We start from the raw sequence: 19,979 nt of genomic DNA, 5'->3' as shown, positions 1-19,979 counted from the left end.
AATAAATAAGTTGTCCAGTTTAATTGTACCACTAACACATATTCTCATATATTTAATGAAATACAAAGTCTCGCTTCCAGTTGACAGCTTCCTGTAAATAGTCTTTAGTCCTCTGCATCAGTGTTTTGAAGATGCTCATGTAAAAAGAAGCTGTAAATACTTTTCTACAGCAGCAACCGAGAATGAGACTCTGTAACTTGGACTGTGTGTCTTAAAAACATCCATATCTGTGGCATCTAAAAACCCAGGTCTTTCCTGCCACAAAATGTTTGTTTGTGTGAAAATGTGTTCACTCCTGGAGACAGGAAAGGAGGTTCTGTTAGTGGCCAGCAGAGGGCGCTCCTCGCCTGCTGATGAAATCCACTGAGCACATTGTATGAAAAGGAGATGGGTTTCCTGTTCCGGGTCAGCTGACAGCACCAGCACCTGATGGTGACATCACTTCCTGCCTCTCCCTCCGTGTCCAGCCTGCTGCAGAGAACTGTCTGTGCATTTATCTACATCTTCAGACCCTCACAGCCCCCCCACCACCTCTCCCAGACCCCAAATCTGCACAAGCCCCACCCCAGCCCTAGGAGGAGGAGAGAGCCTAGAAATGTCTGCACAGGTTTCTGCTCAGGTAGGAGATTGTCAGCACCTTCTGCTGTATTTATAGAAATAGACGGTATCATCCAGGGGAAATTTCTGTCAGGAGCCGGGCTCTTCTATTTAGAGGGGGGGGGGGTGGCTTTCCTTCTGGCCCTGTGGGTGTTTGTGGTCATCATTTGTGTTAAGATCTGTACACGGTGCTTTGTATCTTAGTGCACTTTGAGAAATCTGTGCTTGCTGCACTGCATTTTACTGCACTATGAGAAATCTACGCACACTGCACTCATCGTACTGCACTATGAGGGATCTGTGTCACTGCACTGCATTTTACTGCACTGAAGAACCTGTACCACTGCACTGCATTTTCCAGCACTGTGAGGAATCAGTGTACTGCACTGCATCTTACTCTTACTATATTGTGAGGAATCTGTACACGCTGCAGTGCACCTTACTGCACTATGAGGAATCTATGCACTGCACTGCCAAATACTGCACTGTGAAAAATCGGTGCACACTGCACTGTCCCTGACTGCGCTCTGAGGAATCTGTGCACTGCATCTTACTGCACAATGAGGAATCTGTGCACGCTGCACTGCATCCTAATGCACTGTGACAGATCTGTGCACACTGCACTTTACTACCCTATGAGGAATCAGTGTCACCACAGTGCAACTTACTGTACTGAGGAATTTGTGCCACTGCACTGCATCTTACTGCACTGTGAAAAATCTGTTCACATTGCACTGCATCTTAGCGCTCTATGAGAAATCTTTGCACATTCTTTTCTTGGCTCTCGCTGTTAGTTTATTGACTTGCCCCCCTGCACCCCTGTGTCAGAAGCATGTCCCCAGGCAGTTGAATTTTAAGGCTTCCCTATTGCCCCATGCCCCCGTTTTCCTATCCGAGTCTAGGTAAAACCTCAGTCATTGCAATAGTTTCCAGCGGCTTAGGTTGGCTTATAGCACTATCTGCTGCAGAGGTTGTGTGTCTGCTGCCGGGATTGTGTGTGTGTGCACTGACCTTGGGTCTCCCAGGTAGGAGGCCTTCCAAGCAGTGGAATGTACATGTCTGTGTTTTTGATTTGTCTCTGCAGGTTGGATGTGTGTTTTATGTGAACAGGATAGCGTTGTCTTTGCAGACTGTGCGTGTTTGTGTGTGTGTGTGTGTGTATGAGACACGTCTACAGTGTGTCTTTTTAAAGATGTCTGTCTGAGCAGATGTTGGCGACTGTCAGTCACCCCTATTGGCCTCGCATCTCTGTACATAAATCTTTAGGATCACTTGCTGTAAGAGGGTCTGCTCTGTGCAGAATAGTCAGGTACTACTCGATACACTACAGGCGTCTCATCAAAGTCACATGTGAAGTTCTAGTTCTTCCCCATTGTTTGGTAGAATTAGGCAGGTCTGAGTGAGACTTCAGCACAACCTCCAAATGTGTGAGTGACCCAAGCACCCAAGGCTACTTGTATGATAATGCTGCAAAGGATTACTGTACTCTCTCATCAACAGTGTGTTGATGAGGATTGTACTATGATATAGGAGTCTACGTCAAGCATTCCATTCTGCTCTGCTTATCACTTCAGCAGGAAGGGGAGAACATAATGCACAAGCAGAAAATGCTAGAAGAGGCCAGAAAAGAGAAATAAGAGTGACACAGAGAGTAACATGAAGGGAGGAGTAAAGTAATTAATAGATATTGATCAAAATATGAAAGAAATATGTTTGTAGGGGAGGGAATGAGAGTTCTTAAAGAAGGGCAGGAAAATAAATGTAATGAAGATTGTGTAGAAATTGCCAAAAGTTGAATTACATGTTGTGAATTAAAAAATGTGATTTGAAGTGGAACCTGAAGGTGATTTTTCAAGAGTCTATAGGTGTAATGTGCTGTTTAGGGGTACCAATACTTGAACCAACTTTAGAGCTATGGGTCTGATATTTAATCCCTATCAACAAACGGTGTGAAAGGACCCAAATGGAGCAATCAATGTATTTTCCTGCGTGTTACCAATTTGAACTCTAGTGAGATAGCTAGGAGGTCCTAGGTTTCCCTTTCCTCCTGTATAAATAGGTTAATGTCAAATCACAAGGGTGGAGAGTAGAGGTAGGAGAGATAGGGACTCGTCCTTCACGAAACTTGTCAAATAACCAAAAAGAAAGTCTCTTGTATTGCAGAAGGAAAGCGCACCTCTTGCTAGGACTGTAAAGAAAGAAAAAATGTTTTCTTTCAAATAACCCTTACCCCTTCCCCAGGTTTCCCCTCGGTGTCATGCTTCATCATAGGGTCCATCCCTGCCCTCTACGAACAGGGGCGTGCTGCTACCGAAGAATATGCGGGAGCACTTAAATGAAAAATAAGGGTGTCCCTGTACACCTATACACCTATGTGGTCTTGTTATGAAGATGAAGTGGGTTTTGGACGTGAACGTTAAAAATATCAAAATAGTGGGACAAAAACAACTTTCTTTTCTACCCCTAATTAATATACTAAAATCTGGGGACAAGCAGAAAATGCTAGAGGCATGACTACCTACTGTTTCCCTAGTCGGTCGGCTCATTTCAGGCCCTACCCCAAGGCATTTCATTAGGTCCTCAAAGGAGAATTGATGATCCCACTCCTGATTCTACTATTAGCACAGTTAAGTGATAAACAAAAATAAAAATAAAAATATATACAGCACCTAATTGGTTTGCTTTAAATCTCAAAAGTTCTGCAGAGTTACGAAGAGAAAGAAAAAGGTTAAAAAAATGCGCAACCTTCTGGTCTACAATGTGTTAAAAATCATTGGTTTATTCAGTGATCATAGTGGTGAAAATAATCCAAACCAGTGCGTATAAAGTGGGAAAATGCTTTGATAATTGACTAACAAGACATTACAAACATTTAAAAAGCATAAATTGCTGACACTCGCTGTGTTCCCAATGTGATTGAGGTTCATTACATACATGTAATCAAAAGAAGAGTGACCATACAGGTAAGGTGTATAGAGGAGGTGGGTGTCGCACGCGAAGTCTGAGGCCAGTTGGTAGTGATCCGATGGTAGGACCAAATTTCAAGAAAAAAGGCACTGTTTTTTCAGGAAACCCTCACTCACCCTAGTGGTGACATGCTTTATCATCGGGTCCACCGGGAGAGATCGAGTACCTCCCCGGTGTGCTGCGACGCCAGGAGACTGCGGAGCAGGTTTTTTGTGAAGATGAAGTGTGAAAAAATTATAAAGTTTAAAAATGTCAGAGGTTGTACCAAAAAACTTTATTCACTGGTCAACCTGACATATTAAAAATAAGATATGTGAAGGGAAACTAGCCAAATACTTTATACTGGTGTTTACCCTGTAAATAAGGTCAACATGTTTCTGCCCGTTTATGTGTGTAATTTTACTGGGCTTTCATCAGGACCGGTAAGCGAGTGTGCCAATGACAGGAGGGGCACGCTAAGGCCCGCCCTGCCAATGGTCGTGAAAGTTAAAAATAGCACTATGTGTAAAATTGGTGCAAAAAAGAAGGAAACAAACTCATAAGTAGTGGGGTTTTACCTCTTTTGCGAGGAACCTAGGAGTTTGTAAAGAAAAAGATCCACGCCCCATAGAACTCAGGAGGGGGGTGGGAGCGACAATGGCACACCGCCCGCAACGCTCAGCACCCGCTCGGCACCTAGCTTCACCCTCGCTGGATCTCGTGGATCCTGATGAAAGCCCAGTAAAATTACACACATAAACGGGCAGAAACATGTTGACCTTATTTACAGAGTAAACACCAGTATAAAGTATTTGGCTAGTTTCCCTTTGATTACTTGTATATTGCTTGGGGACTAAGAGTGCCCTAAAAACCCTTTCTCTCCTTTTGTTGAGACATCATTACATACATGATCAGAGACCTTGACCGGGCCTCATAAGTCCTTTGAGGAGTTGAAGGGACGCCTGTAGTCAAATACTAAAGGTACATTAATAAATAAGAGATTCTCAGATGTTAGAATACTGTCTAAAACGATGTAACAAATCGCTTACGGGATGTTGGGCAGAGCGTGTCTACTTGCTTCGTCAAGGCTACTCCCTTTTGGCAAACCTTAGTTGCTCACTCGAGGCTCCAATGTTACTGGAGCAGCGTGTGAGTTCAGCATATAACGTTGATTCATTGCCAAACTTAAGCGTCCACGTGGGTTAATGCACATGCTGCACAGATCTGTAATTTGTATCCTACATACCAGTCCTAATAAGTTCTGTTGGAAATGGCGCTTTCTATGGTGCATTTCCTGGACTTTTTTTGCTTTTCTCCCTTCCGGTTTTCCGCTGATCTATGTGCTAGACTTAGGATTTTGAGCACTTTTGACACTTCCATTGAGTGCCAAAACGCTGTGCTTGTCATACACATACTGGTGATTAGTGTAGACCTGATTGGCTGAATTGAGTTAGCTGAAAATCCTTTGTCTAGAGGTGAGATATATATCTAGAGCATGTAACTCAACACCTCCTCCGACGGCCTGCAGCACTGGTTGTGCCACCCACGGATGTAACTCTTTAAACGTGCCGCAGGTTTGCCATGACGGGCCTGTGTTTGCAGGTTACTGTTATTTGGCTTAGGATTTAAAAGGCTAGTTGCACAGGTTCTGCAATTCTCTTGCTATACCGGAGTACTTCCTAGTGACAGGGTGCGGTGTCGGGAAGAGGTAGGGCATGTGTGCGTTTGTGCTACATGCACTGGTAATGATTGGCACCAGGTGGTGTGTTCGGTACAGTAGGGCATGTTTCCCGCATTGGATTGATATGAGGGATCTGTGGAAATGCGCAGAAGCTGGATTTCTTTCATACAGATGTGTGGCAGTATAGTGTTTGATATTGATGAGTTTGTAATGGCGAACCTGCTCCGGTGGTGCAAGTGATTTCGACATTATGACTGTGGAAATACCACTTTGAGAAAGTGGGCATTTCCGTGCTCATGGCTCTGTGTGCCTATCTGACTGTCTCCAATTCACAGCTGGGGTCTGGGGACAGTTCCATTTGTGCATTCATAATAATACAGCCATAATCTAGGGGCTCAAAAGAAATTGCAGACCTCTGACTTTGAGGGACCTTCTTGGGTTGGTTAAGAAGGGGTAGAATTGGAACCTGCATTCCAAGGGGCAGGGTTGTGACCCAACTAAAGATACTGATCAAGCCTCCCAGGGTAGGATGTCAGACAGGACACAATTTAGAGAGGGCCCTGTTGCAGGGATTCTGCCCAAGAACAGAGCTATGCGTAGGATTATGGGTTCTTAGTGAGTAGGGACTGAGTCATCCTTCCACCTGAGTACCCATAAGCCCACGACGGATTAGCTATAGTGTCTCACTTGCTCTCCTACTCACTCACAGAGACATCCCAGAACACAACACTCCCAGATCTCTCAGGAATCGCACACCCTTTCACTCAAACTCGTGTACCTGTACTCAATAAAATCTGACAGAGACACAAAAACAGTTTTAAAATATTTATTTTAACTAAAATGCCCTAACATGCAGTATACGTGCCACAACAAGCCGGAAAATGCATAATATAAATAGTCAGCATAGCAGCTAGTCCATATATCATGAAGGGAGATGACATAATGAAAAGACAGTAGAGCCTAATCTCCCTCCCATTGCTATTAAGAAATATTATTATATATTGGAAGAACTCTGGGCTTTGTCTGCAGACCCCATACCTTCGACTATATGATGTAAATATATAATTTACCGTCTTAATTTCTATGCAGGTAAGTACTTAATCAATAATAACTCAAATCGGAAAGAAAAAATCAGAGTCCGTGGTGTTAGAGTTCTTAGGGGTTTTATTCCTCAAAAAGGAATGGTCAAGACCAGGATATCATGTTCTTCCCACCGCAGGGGTGGAAGAAGGGATAGAGCGCCACATTTTATTGACAGCACATAGCTTATATACTTAATTCATGTCATAGAAAACAGTACAGTAGGCGTAACAGCTGAGAGAAGACAAGATAACAGTATCCACGTGTTACTAGTACGTAATCAGAAGGCGTGGACTAGGCGTGAACTGGAGGTGTGTGCTAGAAACGTCACAGGTAGGTGTCACTAGGGGGTGGCACTAAACAGAAATGTTGCAATGTCAGCAGAAATCGGAAGCTTGGATGCGCGCGCAGCTGCATGACGTGTGATTGACGTGAAACTGGAGGGTGCAGGGGACTTGACATTTACACTGACGGAAAGAGACAGAAGTCTGGCATGTCAGATCAACTTGTACTTCTATCACATCTGATATCTGATGTTTGGGAACCATATTATCTGGACGGAAAGGTCTCTGGGGCAGAAGCTATTCTATACTGACTGTGAGTGCGTGTATAAGCGCCTAAGTGTCTGCATGAGAAGCGTGGGGGCATGGGCCTTCCATGGAAGCATGGTAACAGAGGCTATGAATTACTTGCACTGAGACAGGTCGGCCCTTTGGCTCTGTAGCTGAGGGGGATGTTTACTGAAGCTAGTAGGCAGGAATGCATTTTCGAGGAGCGGAACAGATAACTCGAAGGTTATAGTCAGTCTTGGCAGGCAGCAGGCTGAGCTGAGCGCGGTGGGCCGCGCTGGAAGTAAGTCAGAGTTCACGGGTACAGAGGCAGCCTGGGCTGAGGCTTTCAGAGTCAGAAGCCAGAAAAGAGGCTCGATGGCAGAAATTCAGGGCCTACTTTGCCAGAGCTGAAAAACATGTAAGGCACACTACAAAAAGACGTTGGCATAGCATACTTAGGAACGGACTATTTAATCCATTCAGGGTGGATCTGAAAGAGGACATGTTAACGTTGGACGCAAATGTATTTGCGTCTTCAGAGCTGACACAGGAGGGAAGTTACATGCACTTTAAGCTGGTACATGGAGACGGTGGGGTACGCGCTAGGGAACACAACTTGACCAAAAATGTATATTTCCTCATTCCCTCCTTGTTCCCTACGGACCCTTCATGATATATCGATCCTCATGAATCGATCAGTTTGTTCTTGTAACATCATTTGCTCTTCTTTCTTTCTTTTACGTTTTGAGAGAAAACTGGAATGTTCAATACAAGATGTGGCACACAGTCCACAAATCGCCGGCCCGCACTGCAGGCACAGGCAGCAACTGAATACTAGGACTAGGCCAATGCCTAGGAAGGATAGGATCTTCCATCCCCAAGCGGTTAACGTTGTCCAGAACCAACCGGACCAAGTCCAGGTGCCTGGATTCTGATGTATCTGATTTGCAATTTTATGGAGACGTGTAATAGCTTGATATACAGATGGTGCGTTTTGTGGAATGAAAACACAGCAACTTGACCCGATGACCTTACAAGCTCCACCTCTATCTGCCAAGATGACGTCAATAACAAGACGATTCTGAAGGACAACAACCCGCATGGCGGACTGCTCTTCTGTTAAGTTACCTAGGGCGGAGGCAGTTTCATTCACTACTGCTTCAAGTGTTCTAGTTAATCTGCGTATTAGCTTACTATTTTGAACAGGTCCTAAAAAGAAAAAGAATCCTTTATTAAAATCGGTGTACTGTTCCCATGCCGTTTCTGTGTAGTCGACAAGTGGGATATCTCTTCTGGGTCTATTCTTTACTAGATTTGTATTTCTGTGGTAATCAGGAGGAGCTAGAAAAACAGGTGGCAGAAGGAATGCAATGTAACAGGTACCATCCCAATCTGGAGGTAAGCGTATGTATGCGGTATGACCACAAACAAAATAGGAATGACGGATAGCTTTAAAGGACGATTTACCATGATCACTGAATTCGACCACAGTAGTGCATTTACTATGACCTAAGTGTACTGAACCTTTCTTCCTGACACATAATTCACCAGTGACTGGTAATACTGACATAACGGGTAGAACTGGTGCGGCTTCGGATTCAACAGTAAGAATCATAAGGCTAATTGTGTAATTACCTAATCCATATACTTCATTTTCTAGATCAGTTCCTATTCTAGTGGGGAGTCCCTCCTTATCAGGGTAACAGACGTCGAGCAGGACCAAGTTCAGGTTTCCCCAAACCCAGCCCCCGTCGAAAACAGCAATATCAGGATCTAAGGAATTAATTATTTTAAACCATGCACCACAGGAGCCATTGTGAGTGAACGGATACGGAAAGAGGGGCAGAGCTCCCTTGTAATTCTGGTAGGGAGGGAGTCGGCCACATATCCAGCAGTCTGTAGCATTGTTAGTTTGATGGGAATGGTGTAGCATACTAATGAATGTGTTGTTGCGCAGCGCAAGTCTGTAGGAGAGTTCATGTGGAGGTAACTCGCTAAAAGTGTGTTCAGCAGAGACATTGTAAGCAGATTGTTCACGCTTGAAAATAGGGTAATAGATAGGGAGAAGTATACTGGCAACTATTATCAGAAGACTTAGAAAAAACATTATTAACAATGTCACTATACAGTGACTACGCAGTGATTTGCAGTATGTACGTTTCTTGAATTCTCTCTCTCTCTCTCTATCTCGATCTAGGGGATACATGTCAGAAACTATTTAACCGATTCACCTAGGGGAGGACTTAAACAATTAAACTGTCTGACTTGCTAGATCGGAGCTTGAGTCTGTACTCCTCTTGGGGAGTTTTCTCTCGTTCGGAAGTTTTAAAGTCACTGGGCCCGATACAGTCTTTGGAAGGGGTGGATGAGCCTGGGTCGGATTTCAGTTCATTACACAGTTTAACATGGCTCATGTGGACCCACCCCTTCCGGCCCTCAACCTTCACCGCTGTCCTCGTAGTAAGTAGAACGGTCTTCGGCGATTTCCAGCGGGGCTCCAACGGACTTTTCCGGTCGAAGTTCCTTATGAGGATCAGATCACCTGGACGGACATCATGCGGCTTTACATCAGTGTTGTCAGGGAAGGCTGCGGCAACCTGTGAACGACATGATTGGAGTGCAGACATCAAGGAAGCAAGGTAATCTGTCAACATATTGCAATCAACATCAGTAATTTTCTTCGGAATGGGCGTCCCCCACATATTCGGTGGTCTACCAAAGACCACTTCGTACGGGGATAGTCCTGATCTCGAATGGGCAACCATCCTCATATAGAACAGTGCCACTGGCAGGGCGACTATCCAGTCGACCCCTTTCTCTTTACATATTTTAGCAAGTCGTGTCTTTAATGTCTGATTATGCCTCTCTACAAGGCCTGCGGCTTCGGGATGTCGGACACAATGGAACTTCCACTGGTATCCTAGCAATAAAGAAACTTCTTTCATTAATTCGGATGAGAATGGCTGACCGTTATCTGAGTACACGACACGAGGCAAGCCGTACCGTGGGAAGAATTCACGAACCAACTGCCTGGCAGTGGTCGGAGCAGTGTAATCTGGGACTGGGTATGCTTCGGTCCAACGGGACAGAGCACAAACAATTACGAGAACATATTTGAATCCTCGACAACGGTCCATCTGGATATAATCCATCTGGAGGACTTCAAAAGGGGGATCGGGAGGATGAAATCCACCTTGCTCTACAGGGACGCTTTTACCTGGATTGAACTGACAACAGATCATGCAAGTACGCACTTTCTGTTTTGCTGCTGCTCGTAAGTGTTTATTGTTCCAAAGATTTTGTAAACTGTCTAATATCGCTTTTTCTCCTAGATGTGCTGGACTATGTGCTGTATTAATCATGACTTGAACCATAGAGTCAGGGAGAAACCATGTAGATTTTCCCTTCGTCACCAAACCTTGATCTGTTTGGATCCCTCCTAGTTCAATCCATTTCTTTATTTCTTCTGGGGTAGCATGTGTCTGAATATCGATAACATCTAGTGTGGGATCCCTAACTGTCATACAATTTGCCGGTCCTATTGTCTTTGTCATGTCAGTTGTCTGAGTGTGAGTCAATGCTGTATGTTTTGCTGTCTGGTCTGCCAGGTCGTTACCCTGGGAAACAGAATCTGTGACTTTAGTATGTGCTTTACACTTCATGACGGCTATTCCTGAAGGCAGATGTATTGCTTCTAACAGTGCTTGAATGAGGGGACCATGTTGGATCTTGGCACCGTGAGAGGTCAGAAAACCTCGTTCTTGCCATAACATACCGAAGTCGTGTACAACTCCGAACGCATAACGGGAATCAGTATATATGTTGACATTTCTGTTCTTGGCTAGTATACAGGCTCGGGTCAGAGCAATAAGCTCTGCCGCTTGAGCGGACAGTGTATCAATACGATGTGTTTCTTTCACTTCAGTTTCAGTGGTCACTGCATATGCGGCCACTAATTCTCCTGTACTTGTTCGCATACATGAACCATCCACATAAAGTGTCAGGTCTGGATTTGTCAGTGGAACATCTGTTAAGTCTCGTTGGGGCTTTGTTACTGCATTAATGATTTCTATACAATCATGCGGGGCTGGATCTGTCATAATCGTAGGTAACAGTGTTGCGGGGTTCAGAATGCTGCAGCGTCTGATCTCTATGTGTGGCTGGAATAGCGTTAATTCGTAACCTGTCAATCGTGCTATAGTCAAGTGTTGAGTCTGAGTTCTGTTTAACAGAACCTCTACAGAGTGTGGAACTTGTACTGTCAACTGATGTCCTAAAACAATTGAATCGCTCTGTCTTATTGCTAACGCTGTTGCTGCTACTGACTTTAAGCACGCAGGGAGTGCCTGGGCTACTGAGTCCAATGTACTTGAAAAATAAGCGCAAGGCTTATGTGAACCTGCTTGATCTTGAGTGAGGACAGACAATGCCGTACCATCACGTTCTGTAACAAAAAGTGTAAACGGTTTGCTGTAGCATGGTGTCGCTAAAACTGGTGCTTGACATAATGCTTTCTTTAATTCCTCAAAGGCTTGTGTATGTTCCTGAGTCCAAGGGAGGGCAGTCGAAGTTGCTGCCTCCTGCGTCGTTAACTGGATGAGTGGTTTAGCTAGAAATGCATATTGAGGAATCCATTGTCTGCAGTACGAGGTGAGGCCTATAAAGGCCCGCACTTCCTTTTGTGTCTGGGGTTGAGGCATATTTACAATTAACTGAATGCGATCGGGAGTGAGCTGTCTCCCCACTTTGGACAGCAAGTGACCCAAGTACACAACTTGCTGAACACAGAATTGTAGCTTCGAAGGAGACACCTTGTGTCCCTTGTCTGCCAGAAAGTGTAAAACTGTCAGTGATGCTTGTTCACATTCGGGCTCACTTCATGCGGTGATCAGCAGATCATCGACGTATTGCAGTAAAGCGGTGTTAACTGGCATCTGAATACAATCTAGTTGTCTTTTCAGTGCTTGACTATAGATGCTGGGGCTTTCTGTGAATCCTTGAGGTGCGCGGGAAAATTTGAAGCTTCGTCCATTTAAACTGAATCCGAAGAGATATTGGCTCTCCGGATCAATAGGTACACTGAAGAAAGCGTTCTTGAGATCAATTACAGTAAAGAACGTTGCTTCTGAATCAATAGCAGTCAATAGGGAAGAGATATCGGGGACCACAGGGTACTGTGGTACAATACATTTATTCAGCTCTCGAAGATCAATCACCAGCCGATAAACTGGCGGTGCATTGGGGTCAGTACGTTTAAGAATTGGAATGATGGGTGAATTACAGATATTGGAGTCGGTCTCTACGACCACTCCTTGAGCTATGAGCTCTTCAATGATTTCCAGTAAAGCCACTACAGCATCGGGTGGTAACTTGTATTGTCTGATTCGTGGTAGAACAACTCCTGTCTTGAGTGTAACACGGTATGGTGTGATATGCATACAACCTACATCAGTTGGGCCTTTTGCCCACAGGTGATCTGGTACATTTTTTAATCTGACATCGAATTCTCGCAACACATAATGACCCTTGAAATCCCGTAGAAAGAGTCTAACTCCCTCCGGGGAACAGCAGATTATAGCTCCTAGAGCCTTCAATGTTTTAATTCCTAACAGATTTTCTGGGCATGATTTCGTAAGTAACAAGTCTGTAACTCGTGATAATGGACCCACAGCCAAGGGTACTGGTTCTGATACTTCATTTACAATGGGCTGTCCTGAAAAACCAAGGGAAACATTCTGTGAGCCTGAGAGGGGTGCCCCTGGGACTTCATTATGACTGATTGTGGTGCGGCTTGCCCCTGTGTCAATTAAAAACTTTCTGTCTTTTCCCAATACTTGACTGTGTACATAAGGACCTTCTTGATCTACAGGAATTTCAATAAGAGGCAAGACAAATTCCCTCTCTAGGCTGTTTCATGTGTATCGTTGATACTCAGGGTAAGCAGATTGGGCATACTGGTACATCTGTTGAGAAACTTGTTGAGTCGCGGCAGTGGGCTGCGGTACCGCTACTGTCTGTGCTGTATGAGATGAAGCATGCATAGGCTGTGTGTTCTGCATGGGATGTACAGTCTGTGAAGTCTGTTGCTGAACCTGATCTTGTCTAGGTGGATGCGGTCTCTCTTTAGTTTTACCTGTTGCTATGTTATGTTTCAGAACTGGACATTCATGTACGTAGTGACCTGGCTGCTTGCAATAATTGCACGTCCGTTTAACGGGACCTGCGACGTGACCTGTCTGGTTCGTACCCTTTCTGTTTCCGTCGGTATGGACCGACTGGGCTACTAACATTTTCATTTTCGTGTCTTTCATACGTTTCTGTTCTTGATCCTGTTCTTCTCTAATTCTGTTCTGATGGTATTGTAACATTTGTAACATCTGGGATGGCGTATTTGCTTGCCATGTACTCTCAACCTTGTATACACGATTCTTGACTGCTAACAGGGAATTGTCAACTAACTTTGATACAAAAAGATGCGGGTACGATTCGCTACTTGGTTTAAGACCACTATTAATAATAAAGCATTTCTCGAATCTTGAATAAAAGTCACTAGTATCTTCGTCGGGTTTCTGTTTACATGCTGAGATTGCATCCCAGTCTTCTTTTCTAGTTGCCAATAATCTTGGCAGAACCTGTACTATTAAACCTGGTAGTGCTTTAGTTTTGTCCCCAAGGCCTACCCCTGGGACACGTTTATTCTCTTCGTCTTCTATTTCTGCCCATACAATCTTTTTCTCTCCCACCTCCCATTCCTTTTCCTTTAGTTTCTCGTAGATGCCCGTGGGCAGCAGTACCTTTAACATTTTCATGATATCATCATATGTGTAATCCCCCATCAGTAACATGTCTTTAAGCTCTCTGTGGAAACCTGCAGGGTCTTTATAATGGCTCGGGACTAGTTTCTTCATTTCTAACAGTTCTAACTTGGTCAGTGGCGTGTGTACATATACACGTTTCAAGAGATTGTCCTCACCCATAACTGGGTGTACTTCTCGTAAGGGGTTCTGACTTTCAATGCCACTCAGGCATTGCATGTGATACGTTTTCCTTTCTGGGGGTGGAGCAGGAACATATTCAGAGCTTATGAAAGTGTTATATCTATGTCGCTGTTCTAGAATTATTTGTATTAACTTGGTACTTAAACCTCTCCATCTATCCATGAGTAGTGCTTCTAATGTTTCGTGTAAGGGACCTGGATCAGAATGTTGGTTTCTGTATTTCGTGAGGAGGTGCTGAATCATGTATACACCTGCTAGTTTCTGTTCGTCTGGGGAGAGGTTCAGAAATGTCTGCGCTAGTGTATCATCATTATACATATCCGGATTTTCAGCCCATAATATGGCTGACCGGGCTAGTTCTTGTTCATCCATTGAATTGAGTATGTGTTACCCCACTCGGTCTCGGAGTCTTTTATCAGTCTCCTGGAACTGATGTTCAGCAGAATTCGGGTTTGTTAAGGCAGAGAGGAAAACTCTCTTGCTTTCCGGACGGATACCTTTCCTAAGGTAAGTTCCCTTACCTACATACGCTATAGTATCTGTAGTTTTTTCTGGTTCTTCAAGTTCTTCTTCCTCCTCCTCGGAAGCCTTTTCTTTCTCCTTTTGGTGTATATCTATTACTGCCTTTCTAATTTTCTTGTACATACTGGCTATGCAAGTTCCCCTATCGTGTTTTCCTTCAGATATATTTTGACCCCACTTGTTTAGTGCATCTAATTCACTCTGATCTGTCCCAGGCCTGTCTCGTTCTCTTATTAGGCAATTTATGAAAAAACGTAGTATCTGTGCTTGAACGTCAACTTTCTGACGCTCCATGGCCTCCTGAACACTGTCCGGGTCTTTCCCCGTCTGAACAAACTCATATATTCTATCTAGGCGCTCCTTCATTCCTGCATAGCATAGCAGGAAATCAGTAGCAGATCTTAACCGTAGTGATGCCATCATCATTACATTGTCTTTGCCGGGTACTGGATCATATCTGCAAACTGAAAGGTTTTCCTTGAATATATCAAGGCTGGGAGACTTGAACGTAAAAGGACTCCGCAAGTCCTTGAGCTGTAACCTGCGTGTCAATGGCGGGGTGTGTAAACCCCCGGCCGCACCCCCTGAGGCGGAAGCTTGGGCATTATCTCTCGGCGGAGTCTGTATCTGAACTTGAACTTGTCTTTTAGTGGGATCAGGTAGAAGTGGTTTCGGTAGATCAACTTTAAGTGCGGGAAGTGGTGGAGGTGGTGGAACAGGAGCTTTCTGTTGTGGTACTGGCGGAATTTGATCTTGGGGCGGGTTACCACCCCCGTCCCTGTCGTTAGGCAGGGCGCGGACAGGCAGATTGGTGTAAGCGGGTGCTACATCCTCTAGATAGGAATTCAGGAATATGTCTTTAGTAGTCTTATGCATTACTTTAGTTGGAACTAATGGTGGCGGTAGATTTTTCGGTATTTCAGAAATGGCTTCAGGCGAACCCTCAGCCGCGAGATACATACCGTTCACGAGGTTATTTCGTGCGCGGTCTACTTGCTCTGTTTTTACTTGGATCCCCTCGGTAACTAACTCGTTTTCTTGGGCCTTTTCTGATTCTTTAAGTCTGTTTTCTCTACGTAGTGCTTTTTCAGCACGCTTATGCGATTCCTTACGCCAAAACTCTATGGCGTCTTTCTGAGATTGTCTGGCTTTCTTTTTCCATAGTACTTCCTCCACCTTCATGATGCACTCAGCATCCCATGTTCCGTTAACAGGCCATCTGTGTCTTTCGTCTAGATGCTTAGTATAGTCGGCCCATAACTCTAGATATAATATGGCATCTATGCCATGCTTGTGGTACATGAAGTTTCCTGGAGTGTCCCTAGGGGGGATAGGAATTGCTTCCTCTAGTATCCCTTTCCTAGTTCCTATCTGCTTTAATTTGTCGAAAAACGGCATCTTGTTTACTTAATACTGAATGCTCAATCCTTACTACTTAATACTGAATACAGCTAGCTATACAAGAACACAATAAGGCACATTTAAAAATGGTCACATTCATACCACGACATTAATCACATGAAAAGACATTTTTGAAACATATATGACTACCCCCTGTACTGGATGTACTGCTAAACAGTACAGATACACTGGTAAACAGTGCAGAACTTCAGAATACTAGATATACTGCTAAACAGTACAGATACACTGTCTAAAAACAGTGCAGACCGGACTTGTGTACCCAAACCCGTCTAGTTACGTCCCAGCAATGGTACTCACCGGGAAGCACGGAAACAGAAGGCCTCGGAAAACTCGACTGGACTGGACTCGACTCGGCTCGACTTCGGAAAACTTCGGAAAACTTCGGAAAACTGGTGGGCCTCTTGACACCTCGGACCTTGCTTCTTTCGGCTAGGCTCTGGTCGGGATCCTCCGCACTCCTCACCGCCTCGTCTGGGTACTGATCGCAGTCTTCGTCACCTCCGTGGGCCAGAGGGAGATACAGGAAATCCTGCCGGTACGCGTAGGTTCCGTCTAACTGATGGCAGGGGACAGAGCTTGCAACGCACCAACCGGCGCGTGAGGTGGGGGAGGGGTCCCTATTCGGGCGCCAAAATGATGTAAATATATAATTTACCGTCTTAATTTCTATGCAGGTAAGTACTTAATCAATAATAACTCAAATCGGAAAGAAAAAACCAGAGTCCGTGGTGTTAGAGTTCTTAGGGGTTTTATTCCTCAAAAAGGAATGGTCAAGACCAGGATATCATGTTCTTCCCACCGCAGGGGTGGAAGAAGGGATAGAGCGCCACATTTTATTGACAGCACATAGCTTATATACTTAATTCATGTCATAGAAAACAGTACAGTAGGCGTAACAGCTGAGAGAAGACAAGATAACAGTATCCACGTGTTACTAGTACGTAATCAGAAGGCGTGGACTAGGCGTGAACTGGAGGTGTGTGCTAGAAACGTCACAGGTAGGTGTCACTAGGGGGTGGCACTAAACAGAAATGTTGCAATGTCAGCAGAAATCGGAAGCTTGGATGCGCGCGCAGCTGCATGACGTGTGATTGACGTGAAACTGGAGGGTGCAGGGGACTTGACATTTACACTGACGGAAAGAGACAGAAGTCTGGCATGTCAGATCAACTTGTACTTCTATCATATCTGATATCTGATGTTTGGGAACCATATTATCTGGACGGAAAGGTCTCTGGGGCAGAAGCTATTCTATACTGACTGTGAGTGCGTGTATAAGCGCCTAAGTGTCTGCATGAGAAGCGTGGGGGCATGGGCCTTCCATGGAAGCATGGTAACAGAGGCTATGAATTACTTGCACTGAGACAGGTCGGCCCTTTGGCTCTGTAGCTGAGGGGGATGTTTACTGAAGCTAGTAGGCAGGAATGCATTTTCGAGGAGCGGAACAGATAACTCGAAGGTTATAGTCAGTCTTGGCAGGCAGCAGGCTGAGCTGAGCGCGGTGGGCCGCGCTGGAAGTAAGTCAAAGTTCACGGGTACAGAGGCAGCCTGGGCTGAGGCTTTCAGAGTCAGAAGCCAGAAAAGAGGCTCGATGGCAGAAATTCAGGGCCTACTTTGCCAGAGCTGAAAAACATGTAAGGCACACTACAAAAAGACGTTGGCATAGCATACTTAGGAACGGACTATTTAATCCATTCAGGGTGGATCTGAAAGAGGACATGTTAACGTTGGACGCAAATGTATTTGCGTCTTCAGAGCTGACACAGGAGGGAAGTTACATGCACTTTAAGCTGGTACATGGAGACGGTGGGGTACGCGCTAGGGAACACAACTTGACCAAAAATTTATATTTCCTCATATAGATGGTAGTTCTACATCGTAGGTGCTGTCTTGATCTTCACCCTGTTAAGGTCCCTCTCCAAGTGTGTGTTCCCTATGCATGTATCCCCATAATATCAAAGTACAAGTTTCCAACAACAGCTGCTTTGGTGTGTTTTGTCTAGGTGCCAGGGCCTCGCCAGAACAGAATAACAAGGGACATTGTTTGTCGACCTTGTTCACAATGTTCAGACTAAACTCAAGGAACAGGCAGAGAACTAACACAGCAGACAGTTCTCATGTGAAAGTCACAAACAAAGTTGATTACAACAATAAAGCCATGTAGTTACATGCTCAAAGCCGCATAATGGCTGCCGGGCTCATGCTAACTTAGTGGTGTCAATAATGTCCCCAACGGCCATGTGACAGCCGTGCATTTCAAAGGTGGTCTTTTGAACTCATCTCATCTTCAACGACCATTGTGGGTATAACTACTGGGGCTCTGCCGTCAGATGTTAGAGATGGGGACTGGAAACATTCTACTCTGGTTCACCGCTGGGACATCGACAAGAGGAACTATGGGGCAGGAGGTAAAGCAACTGGATTATCCGCAGAGTTGTGTTGGCCTGGGGCGTTTTGGGGTCTAGGAAGGGGACTATCACTTGGTGGATTTTACATAGATGTCGGTGGCCTGCAGCTAATTGCCAACTGTTGTGGACCAGGTCACTACCACTCTCCAAGAGCCGGTTGGCTGGCCTCCTGTTCATGAGATCCCTGGGACAGAAAAGATCTGCTCATTTCCAAAAGATCATAAGGACCATGCAGGGTGTGGTGGAAACAGGTGGAAGTGATCGTCGGTTGGGACAAGGACCATCCCGATATGTGCAGTCATCAGATTTTGCCGAAGAGTGTGCTCGTATCTATCAGCGGCCTCCTTGTGGGTGCCGTGGCATGAGGAGTACAGGGGTTTGCTGTCCGAGGAACCCAAGCATACAGCCGGAAACCTGGCCTAGCTTGCATTCTGTAGAGTGTGGTGAGGAAAGTTTGCTGAGTCCACGGGACTCGAGTTCGCAGCCTAGACCTCAGGATCGGGAGAATGATAGTGTCTGACATTGTGGCCTCAGTCCGATGGCGCTGCTGGTTCCCTCCCCGCAGACCCGTGCCATAAGGTACCCTATACAAATTTCTTCCGAGCACTCAATTGTCCATAAATTACAGTCTTCCAAATATGGAATTTTTCAATTTATTTTCTTCATTGAAAAGTTCATTTCTAATTTTCCATAACGTTCTGACTCGGCCAACACGTGTTTCGTCTGGTCTGTATCGACCTTTGACTTCTTCAGGGCTGCAACCCAAATAATATAAGCTATACATATTCAAATAAACTACACATATAGAAATTCATCCAATTACATTAATAATCACAGGTTCATTATAAATCTTGAAGTAATACACCCTCATGCCATAGAGTGTCCATAGCAATAGTAAAAAGCAAAGACCAATTTCACACTCAAGACACCCAAAAGTGCTATAAACGTCTATATAGATAAAGTGTAAGTAGTCACCAAAGAGTAGTGTCATTCCAAGTTACTATCATAGTCATGAAGTGGTAAATCATGGCTATTAAAATTTATCATTAGATGTGGTCTGAGACGAGCTACAACGTACCAATATAACGTTTTCTTAATCCAATAATGGTCCTAAGTAAGTATGTTCTAGTTCTTATGTTCCGTCTAAAAATAACCACAACAATATAAGTGTGATTATTTAAGCATATGTACGATGGTATATGTAGTTAAGGTCCTCTCTTAATAATACGCTCACCTGTCTATGTAGTACTTCTGATTATGTACTTTTCATCATAGTTGGCAAATTCAATCTACAAAGAAAATTATCGACGTTAATCTGAACTACATGGTTTTCAAACATAACACAATGTGACAGACTCTTTTTAGTAATCCCTCACCTCAAATTTCGTGAATTATGTCGTTGACGTTTTCCTTCTGCAATTTTATAGTTCCTCCGTCATAATGTGCGAGTACGACACCTATAATATTAATAATATTTATCACTGTTAAATCCTAAGTAAATATCGTGCACCAATATTGTCTATTCGTAACCTGTATTTATGCGCTCGAAGTTTCGACTTACCTGTTGTTTTCTAATGTTTTCGAAAAACCGTAGCGTTCTACGTCGGCGCCATCTTACTTCTCCTATTTATATGGTAGCTAGGAATGCTCCATTTTAGTAATTTACCTTCGGATTACCGAATTTAGAGTATAACCTATTTATTTAAGTAAATGCTTCCGTTTTAAAACTTCTTTGTTAAATAACTAGAAATTGAAATGAATAACACTGAGATTG

The 19,979-nt window shown here is 44.4% G+C and overlaps 1 protein-coding gene across 1 annotated transcript in view; it reads left to right on the top strand.

The window, feature by feature from the left end:
- Nucleotides 1–465: 465 nt before the first annotated feature.
- Nucleotides 466–19,979, top strand: part of LOC147672099 (uncharacterized) — a 110,287-nt gene continuing 90,773 nt past the window's right edge. Inside the window, exon 1 of the mRNA XM_086948035.1 lies at nucleotides 466–619. The gene's annotated coding sequence lies outside the window, so the exon portion shown is untranslated. The remainder of the gene's footprint in view (nucleotides 620–19,979) is intronic.

The sequence above is a fragment of the Lissotriton vulgaris genome, unplaced genomic scaffold, assembly GCF_964263255.1.
Source record: "Lissotriton vulgaris unplaced genomic scaffold, aLisVul1.2 SCAFFOLD_2810, whole genome shotgun sequence".
Taxonomy (NCBI): Eukaryota; Metazoa; Chordata; class Amphibia; order Caudata; family Salamandridae; genus Lissotriton; species Lissotriton vulgaris.
This window is presented reverse-complemented; position numbering and strand designations above follow the sequence as displayed.